Source organism: Carcharodon carcharias (genome assembly GCF_017639515.1).
Source record: "Carcharodon carcharias isolate sCarCar2 chromosome 27 unlocalized genomic scaffold, sCarCar2.pri SUPER_27_unloc_2, whole genome shotgun sequence".
Classification (NCBI taxonomy): Eukaryota; Metazoa; Chordata; class Chondrichthyes; order Lamniformes; family Lamnidae; genus Carcharodon; species Carcharodon carcharias.
The window spans coordinates 1,497,307-1,506,514 of record NW_024470635.1 but is presented as its reverse complement, the minus strand read 5'-3'; the positions used below and the strand labels follow the sequence as shown (position 1 = coordinate 1,506,514).

The following is a 9,208-nucleotide window of genomic DNA, read 5'->3' as shown; positions in this document are numbered from 1 at the left end:
CGTCCCTGGGTGGTGTTGAACCACCAACCTTTCAGTTAACAGCCGAACGCGCTGACCAATTGCGCCACAGAGACGTGACAAGTGCACATTTCCTCTATAAGATATCCTAAACCAATGGCTCAGCGAGTGAAAGCTTAGATTGCCGCTACTGGAGTGACAATTATTCTTTCTCAGTTTTACTCTTCCCAAATAAAGGAGTGGGACATTCATTGTGGATACATGCAAACAGTCTGATCCCACCCACTGCAGACACATCCATGTCACCGGGAACCAGCTCTCCTACAACCGGTGCCGTCTCACTGCGAGTCTTTCGCTGTCTTGTCTGTTACCAAGTATTCTAATTGTCCCATAGCCGATATTAAGTTTGAATTCCTGATGTGCAGTAACGAAAATCCTTTCAATGTCTCAGATCAGTTAATTTCACTGAGAACATCAGAGTCAATGTTCCAGGTCTTAAAGAAGGGAAAGGTGCCTTGACTGTCTCTGGTCAGTCGGGCAGTTCGCCCTTCATTCTCCCCTGATTCCGGTTCCCAAAGAGTTTCTAAAGATTCACAAAGCTGGAGACTGGGATTTCTGGTTTGGTTCCTTCTCCATTTTCCTACCTGCCAACTGAAAATATTTTCTAAAATCTCGTCTCAATCCTCCGGCTTGCATCTTGTCCAGGGATGAGGAAATTCAGTTTTGTGGAGAGATTATAGAGACCGGGCTTGTTCTCTGCAGAGCAATGTCGGTTAAATGGAGAATTCATGGAGCTGCTCAAAATGATGGGATTGGGGGCCAACGGGGAAGGGGCGGCTGGAGCAGATAGGGAGAGACGGTTTCCACTGACGGGGGTCATTAGCCAGAGGACTGGAATTTAAGATAATTAAAGAAAGAAAGACTTGCATTTAGTGTAGTGGTTATTACGTTTGCCTAACGAGTGGTTCGAAATCGGGCAGAAAAATTATCACAATCTGTTCATTCAGGTTTGTTGAATATAGCACCTTACAGCCCTGCCTCCTGGTCAATGCTTATAGCGCTTTTCCCGACCAGCGGGCGTCTCAAAGCGCTTTCCAGACAATGAAGGACATTTTGAAGTGTCGCCATTGTTGTGATGTAGGAAACACGGTAGCCAATTAGCACTCAGCAAACTCTCACAACCAGCAACGTCATAATGAGCGGATGATGTGCTTTTGTGACGTTGACTGACGGATGAACAGGACACGTGGCTGTGAGACACTGAATTCCCTTAATATTTAGCATCAAACATGTATTTTTGAAACAAGAACAGAATTACCTAGAAAAACTCAGCAGGGAAGAAGTTCTGTTCTTTTCTGCGACAAGATTTCCGTTCCTTTCTTTTGCCTTGCTACTGCTTGTTTGTCCCTACAACCACACCCCCCACCACCACTTCTCTCACTCTCTGCCGCCCCCCCCCCCCCCCCCACCTTAAACCAGCTTATATTTCAACTCTTTCTTGGACTCGAACTCAAGTTCTGTCAAAGGGTCATGAGGACTCGAAACGTCAACTCTTTTCTTCTCCGCCGATGCTGCCAGACCTGCTGAGTTTTTCCAGGTAATTCTGTTTTTGTTTTGGATTTCCAGCATCCGCAGATTTTTTGTTTTTATCTCTGTGTTTAATTGACTGCCACTGCTCTTCAAGAAATGCCTACCTCCTTGAAGAAGTTCTGTTCTTTTCTGCGACAAGATTTCCGTTCCTCTCTTTTGCCTTGCTACTGCTTGTTTGTCCCTACAACCACACCCCCCCCCCCTCCACTTCTCTCTATCTCTCTCTCCGCCGCCCCCCATACACCTTAAACCAGCTTATATTTCAACTCTTCCTTGGACTCGAACTCAAGTTCTGTCGAAGGGTCATGAGGACTCGAAACGTCAACTCTTTTCTTCTCCGCCGATGCTGCCAGACCTGCTGAGTTTTTCCAGGTAATTCTGTTTTTGTTTTGGATTTCCAGCATCCGCAGTTTTTTTGTTTTTATCTATGTATTTTTGAATATTGGTTTACCATTAAATTAACAGATTTTGATCAAATTTCTGCCCAGTTTCAAAGTGGGGACCTTTCACATGTAATAACCACTCCAATACAGAACAATACCTGACAGAGCCAGAGGCACCTTCACATCATGTTAAACCGTGAGGTCCTGCACTTTGGGCCTTTGATTTTCGGAAATGGAATTCAGGTGGCAGATTTAGAAATGCTGCCGTCAACTTAATCTGATAATGTCAGCATAACATGGCATAGCACGTGAGGAGACCATTCGACCCATCATATCAATAACAGCTTTTTACAATGTTCTTTCTAATTAGTCTCAATTTCGTTTTCTTTCTACATAACCATGATGTTTGACACTTTCAATTCATTTTCGAATTCCCTTTTGAAAACCCTGAGTGAAGAAAAAGAATATTGAAAGAGGTGCAGGAGCTTCTGCCGTGTCCATGCTCAGTGTGTGAACACTAACAAAGTTCCCCTGACCCAATGACATGAAGACTTAGGCTGGGGCTTCTTAAACAGCTTTAAAAAAAATGCAGTTCATTTCAAATGGAATTTGCAAAGGAATTTTATTCTGACCAAGCATCTCATTATTTTCCGCTGTCGATATGGACAATCTAATTCCTCTTGCTGTTCAACCTGTTACAGAGGCTGTTATAGAAAAGACGGAAAGGTTTCCTACAGCTATACAAGGCCCTGGTTAGATCACACCTGGAGGACTGGGTATAGTTCTGGGAACGGAACTTTATAAAGGATCAATATTTGCCTTGCAAGTTTCAGAAGAGCCGTATTGATTCGTTGGTGGGTTTTGGAAACTGGAAGCTCTACATCCACAGTTTGTGGCAATATTTCATTTCACTGTTCACTTCTTGTTCATATCGAACACACTCGATACTTTTATTGGCTGAACAAGTCTTCTATGTTTGAAATAAACATGCTATTATTCAATGCTCCCACTCCTACCGCCCGGGTTTGGCCCTCCTCAGGGAATGTTGTTTTCTTGTTGCTGCGTGAACTGTCACAATGAACTGATCCTGGAGTCTTTTTCCTGTGGGATCTACAAAACCCATCACTTCTCTTCCTTTTTCATTCTCACTCTTTGATTTCCAGTTGGGTTGGAAGCATATGAAACAACTGCATCATGCATGGCTTAGTCAGTAAAGCAGATGGTTCTTAATTTGAGGGTCGTGGGTTCAAGCCCCACGCTGGACAGAGCCATTTTTTAAACTTTGCTGCTTTGATGGATGAATCCCAGCCCCCCATTCCTCCAGCAGTGTCACCGCTCAAATTGAGTCCTTCCCCATCCTCTTTGTTAGTATCACAGTTGCTACTGTACGAATGTAAACTGCCTTCAGCTTCACTGGAAATCGGAAAGCTTTAGTGCTTTCATCCACCCCAGCCTAGATTCAATTCCCGTTTATCCTGCTCTGCTAATTGATACAATGGCAGGGATTCCTCGTGCAAACTGTAAAAACAATCCTGAAATTTGGTCGAGGGAACTGTGAAGTGATTCATGTTGGTCAGGAGAATGAGGGGAGGCAACATCAAATAAATTGTACAATTCTAAAGGGGTTTCTCTGTTACACAGCGAGTGGTTAGGATCTGGAATGCACTATCTAAGAGTGTGGGGGAGGCAGATTCAATCGCGGATTTCAAAAAAAATTGGACAGAAAATGCAGGTCTCTGGGGGAAAGGCGGGTGAGTGGGACCAGGTCAGTTAGTTTCCTTAAGGTCAAAAGTTCTCCCTTTTCAGTCGGAGATGAGGAGATTTTTTTTCTCAAAGGATCGTTTGTCTGTGGAATTATTTTCCCCAGAAAGCAGTGGAGGCTGGGTCACTGAATTTATTCAAGGCAGAATTAGACAGATTTTTGATAGACAAGGGAATCAAGGCGTATGCCGGGGGCCGGGGCTGGGGGGAGCACGGTGGTGGAGGTGGAGGGGTCTCTGGTGGGGGAGCATGAAAGTGGAATTGAGATCAGAACCAGATCAGCCATGATCTTATTGAATGCTGAAGCAGGCTTGAAGTGTTGAATGGCCTCCTCCTGTTCATTACTCCTATGTTCCTCAGACCGGAGCCAAATGTAACCTTGTCTCTGATTCTCCAATACTATGGTGGGCTCGAGGGGCAAAATGGTTCCATTCCTGCTCTCGTTGTTCTGTTCTAATTCAGGGCTGGTCGCACTCAAAGCAATGGACATTCGCTGCGATAAGTGTGGTTGAGTGGTTTGAGAAACTGGTTTTAAATTATATTCAAATCGCATCGTTGTCAAAATTTCAGCTAATTCGCTTTCTTTTGCTCTCTTCAGTAAATCCCTCATTTTGTTCAGAAGAATGAGGAGGAGTGATAAAAATTGTGGGGTGACCGGAAATAGGTGAGACTGAGTCCAGTTTTCTTTGCTGCAACAATTCTATGATTTTGGTTGAACAACATGACTGCTTTACCCCAGCAGCTATATTTGTGGCCGAATGGTTAAGGTGATTGAGTTGAAATCCATTGTGATCTCCCCATGCAGTTTCGAATCCTGATTGCATTGTTCAACTGTTTCCTCCTTCAAATTCCTCCACAGTTGATTGAATGGAATAAAATCCTTCCAATTATTCTCATGAGTTTTGTCCTGCTTTGCTTCCATGTTCCTTTATCTCCATGCATTAACAAACACTCACCAAATCTGCAGTCGGGAACAGAACAAAACTGAACCAAGGTGGTGGTATTCTTGTTTTCTGGGCCTTTCTCGCTCCTCAGGCCTCTGTCACTCTCGGTGTTTTTGTCTGTGTGTGTTTCAGTGTGGTTCAGTTCCCAGGGGAGTGAACACATGTTTACTATAGCAAACTTTATTCACATTCGGTATCTATCATCATGGTAAATGGTAAAGTGAATAACAACAGGTTTGCCAGAACTATAACACAGAACTGCTTGCGTGACAAACAGTATAAGTAGCAAGTGATAGGCAGAGCTAAGCGGTTCCACAGCCAACGAAGCAGATCTCAGCTCTGCAGTCCTGCCACATCTAATCGTGAATGGTGGTGGGCAACTGAACAACTCACTGCAGGAGGAGGTTCCACAAATATCCCCATCCTAAATGGCGGGGAGCCCAGCACATCAGTGCAACGGATAAGATTGAGTAATTTGCTACAATCTCCAGCCAGCAGAGGGGAGTGGATGATCCATCTCGGCTTCCTCCAGAGGACCCCAGCATCACAGATACCAGTCTTCAGCCAAATCGATTCACTCCACATGATATCAAGAAATGCTGAGGGCACTGGATGATGCAGTCTTTGGGCCCTGACAAAATTCAGGCAGTAGCACTGAAGACTTGTGCTCCAGAAATTGCTACACCCCTAGCCAAGCTGTTCCAGTACAACTACAACACTGGCATCCACCTAGCAATGTGGAAAATTGCCAAGGTATGTCCTGTACGCAGAAAGCAGGAGAAATCCAACCCGGCCACTTACCACCCCATCAGTCTACTCTCCATTATCAGTAAAGTAATGGAAAGGGTCATCAACAGTGCTATCAAGCAGCACTTGCTTAGCAATAACCTGCACACTGACACCCAATTTGGGTTCTGCCAGGGCCACTCAGCTCCTGAACTCATTACAGCCTTGCTTCAAACATGGACAAAAGAGCTGAACTCATGAGGTGAGGTGAGAGTGATTGCTCTTGACGTCAAGGGCATATTTGACCGAGTGTGGCATCAAGGAACCCTAGCAAAACTGGAGCCAATGGGAATCAGGGGGGAAATTCTCCACTGGTTGGAGTCACACTAGCAGAAAGGAAGGTGGTTGTGGCTGTTGGAGGTCAGTCACCTCAGCTCCAGGACATTACTGCAGGAGTTCCTTATGGTAGGGTCCTTGGCCCAACCATTTTCAGTTGCTTCATCAATGATATTCCTTCCATCATTAGGTCAGGAGTGGGGATGTTTGCTGATGATTGCACAATGCTCAGCACTATTCACGATTCCTCAGAAACTGAAGCAATCCATGTTCAAATGCAGCAAGATCTGGACAATATCCAGGCTTGGGTTGACCAATGGCAATTAACATTTGTGTCACACAAGTGCCAGGCAATGACCATCTCCAACAAGAGAGAATCTGACCATCGCCCCTTGACGTTACCATCACTTGATCCACACCTATCAATATCCTGGGGTTTACCATTGACTAGAAACTGACTGGAATAGCCATATAAATACTGTGGCTACAAAACCAGGTCAGAGGCTTTGAATCCTGCGACGAGTAGCTCATCTCCTGACACCCCAAAACCTGTACACCATTTACAAGTCACAAGTCAGTGGTATGATAGACTGCTTCCCATTTACCTGAATGAGTGCATCTCCAACAACACTCACGAAGCTTGACACTGTCCAAGACAAAACAGCCCCCTTGTGATTGGCACAACATCCACAAACATCCTTTCCCTCCACCACAACACACAGTAGCAGCAGTGTGTACCATCTACAAGATGCACTGAGGCAATTCACCAAAGATCCTTAGACAGCAATTTCCAAACCCATGACCATTACCACCTAGAAGGACAAGGACAGCAGATAGATGGAAACACCACTACCTGGAAGTTCTCCTCCAAGTTACTCACCATCCTGACTTGGAAATATATCGCTGTTCCTTCACTATCACTGGGTCAGAATCCTGGAATTACCTCCCTAACAACACTGTGTATCCATACCACATGGACTGCAGTGGTTCAAGAAGGCTGCTAACTACCACCTTCTCAAGGACAACTAGGGACGGGCAATAAATGCTGGCCCAGCTAGTGAAGCTCACATCCTGTGAATGCAAAATTAAAATGGAAACATTTTTTCATCCAGAGAGTGGAGGGCATCTGGAATTCACTGCCTAAGTTTGAAGTTGAGGCTGAAACGCTGAAATTATTTAAAAGTACCTGGATCAACACCTGAAGTGCTGTAACCCGCAAGGCTACGGACCAGGTGCTGGAAAGTGAGAATATAATGAGCGGCTGGTTTCTTTTTCCTCTTTTTTGGCTACGCCTGTCTCTTTATGGGGTATGTGGAACATTCCTTGTTCCAGTCCTACTCCAGCCCCCTCCCACAACTCTTTCTCCAGTACATCAATGATTACTTCAGTGCTGCTTCATGCTCTCATCGGGACCTGGAAAAATTTTATTAATTTTGCTTCCAATCTCCACTCCTCCATCATTTTCATGTGGTCCATCTCTGACACTTCCCTTCCCTTCCTTGACCTCGCTGTCTCAATCTCTGGTGATAGACTGTCCACCAATATCCATTACAAGCCTACTGACTCCCACAGCTACCTCAACTACAGCTCCTCACACCCCGCTTCCTGTAAGGACTCCATCCCATTCTCTCAGTTCCTTCACCTCCATCGCATCTGTTCTGATGATGCTACCTTCAAAAACAGTTCCTCTGACATGTCCTCCTTCTTCCTTATCTGAGGTTTTCCACCCACGGTCATTGACAGGACCCTCAAGCGTGTCCGGCCCATCTCCCGTGCATCCACCCTCACGCCTTCTCCTCCCTCCCAGAAACATGATAGGGTCCCCCTTGTCCTCACTTATCACCCCACCAGCCTCCGCCATTTCTGCCAACTCCAGCATGATGCCACCACAAAACACATCTTTGCTTCACCACCAACCCCCACCAGCGGCATTCCGTAGGGATCATTCCCCCCGGGACACGCTGGTCCACTCCTCCATCACCCCCTACTCCTCAACCCCCACCTACGGCACCATCCCATGCATACACAAAAGATGCAACACCTGCCCCTTCACTTCCTCTCTCCTCACCATCCAAGGGCCCAAACATTCCTTTCAAGTGAAGCAGCATTTCACTTGCATTTTCCCCAACTTAGTCTACTGCATTCGTTGCTCCCAATGTGGTCTCCTCTACATTGGAGAGACCAAACACAAAAACTGGGTGACCACTTTGTAGAACACCTGCAGTCTGTCCGCAAGAATGACCCAAACCTCCATGTCGCTTGCCATTTTAACACTCCACACTGCTCTCTTGCCCACATGTCTGTCCTTGGCTTGCTGCATTGTTCCAGTGAAGCTCAACGTAAACTGGAGGAACAGCACCTCATCTTCCGACTAGGCACTTTATAGCCTTCCGGACTGAATATTGAATTCAACAACTTTAGATCTTGAACTCCCTCCTCAATGCCCACCCTCTTTCCGTTTCTTCCCCCTCCCTTTTGTTTTTCCCAATAATTTATATAGATTTTTCTTTTCCCACCTATTTCCATTATTTTAAAATCTATACCTTTTATGCCCTGTAGTCTTATTTCACCCCCACCCCCACTAGAGCTGTACCTTGTGTGTCCTGCCACCTTAAACCAGCTTATACTTCACCTCTCTACTATTTTTACTTAGTTCTGTTGAAGGGTCATGAGGACTCAAAACATCAACACTGTTCTTCTCCGCCGATGCTGCCAGAGCTGCTGAGTTTTTCCAGGTATTTCTGTTTTTGTTGTGAATTTCTATCCTGGACTGACACGGATGGATTTTGGAAACTCCTTTTACAGGAGGTTAGAAGGGCATGATTTACACACAGCAAACTCAAACCAAGAGAAATGTTTGTCTCTTCTCAATTTATGTCCTGGATTGCCAGTGATGGATTGTTGATAAACTCTTTTTTCACAGAATCACTGAATCACAGTGCTGAAGAGGCCCTTCCACCCATCGAGTCTGCACCAACACATGAGAAACACCTGACCTACCTACCTAATCCCATTTACCAGTACTTCGCCTTGAATGTTATGACGTGCCAACTGCTCATCTAGGTACTTTTTAAAGGACATGAGGCAACCTGCCTCCACCACCCTCCCAGGCAGTTCATTCCAGACCATCACCACCCTCTGGGTAAAAATGTTTTCCCTCACATCCCCCCTTAACCTTCTGCCCCTCACTTTGAACTTATGTCCCCTGGTGACTGACCCTTCAACTAAGGGGATCAGCTGCTCCCTATCCACTCTGTCCATGCCCTTCATAATCTTGTACACCTCGATCAGGTCACCTCTCAGTCTTCTCTGCTCCAATGAAAACAACCCAAGTCTATCCAACCTCTCTTCACAACTTAAAAGTTTAATCCTAGGCAACATCCTTGTATATTAAATGGGAAGGATTTGCAGATTGGAAACAGAAACCAAACATCACATTAAGATCTGACAGAATGACTTGATTCATCGGAACTTGATATTATTGGTCTCTAAGGATAAGCATTGAGTTCC

The 9,208-nt window shown here is 45.4% G+C and overlaps 1 non-coding gene across 1 annotated transcript; it reads right to left on the bottom strand.

Moving 5' to 3' along the window:
• trnan-guu lies at positions 1–74 on the bottom strand. The gene has a single exon. It is a non-coding gene; the product is annotated as a tRNA-Asn (tRNA).
• Positions 75–9,208: the final 9,134 nt, after the last annotated feature.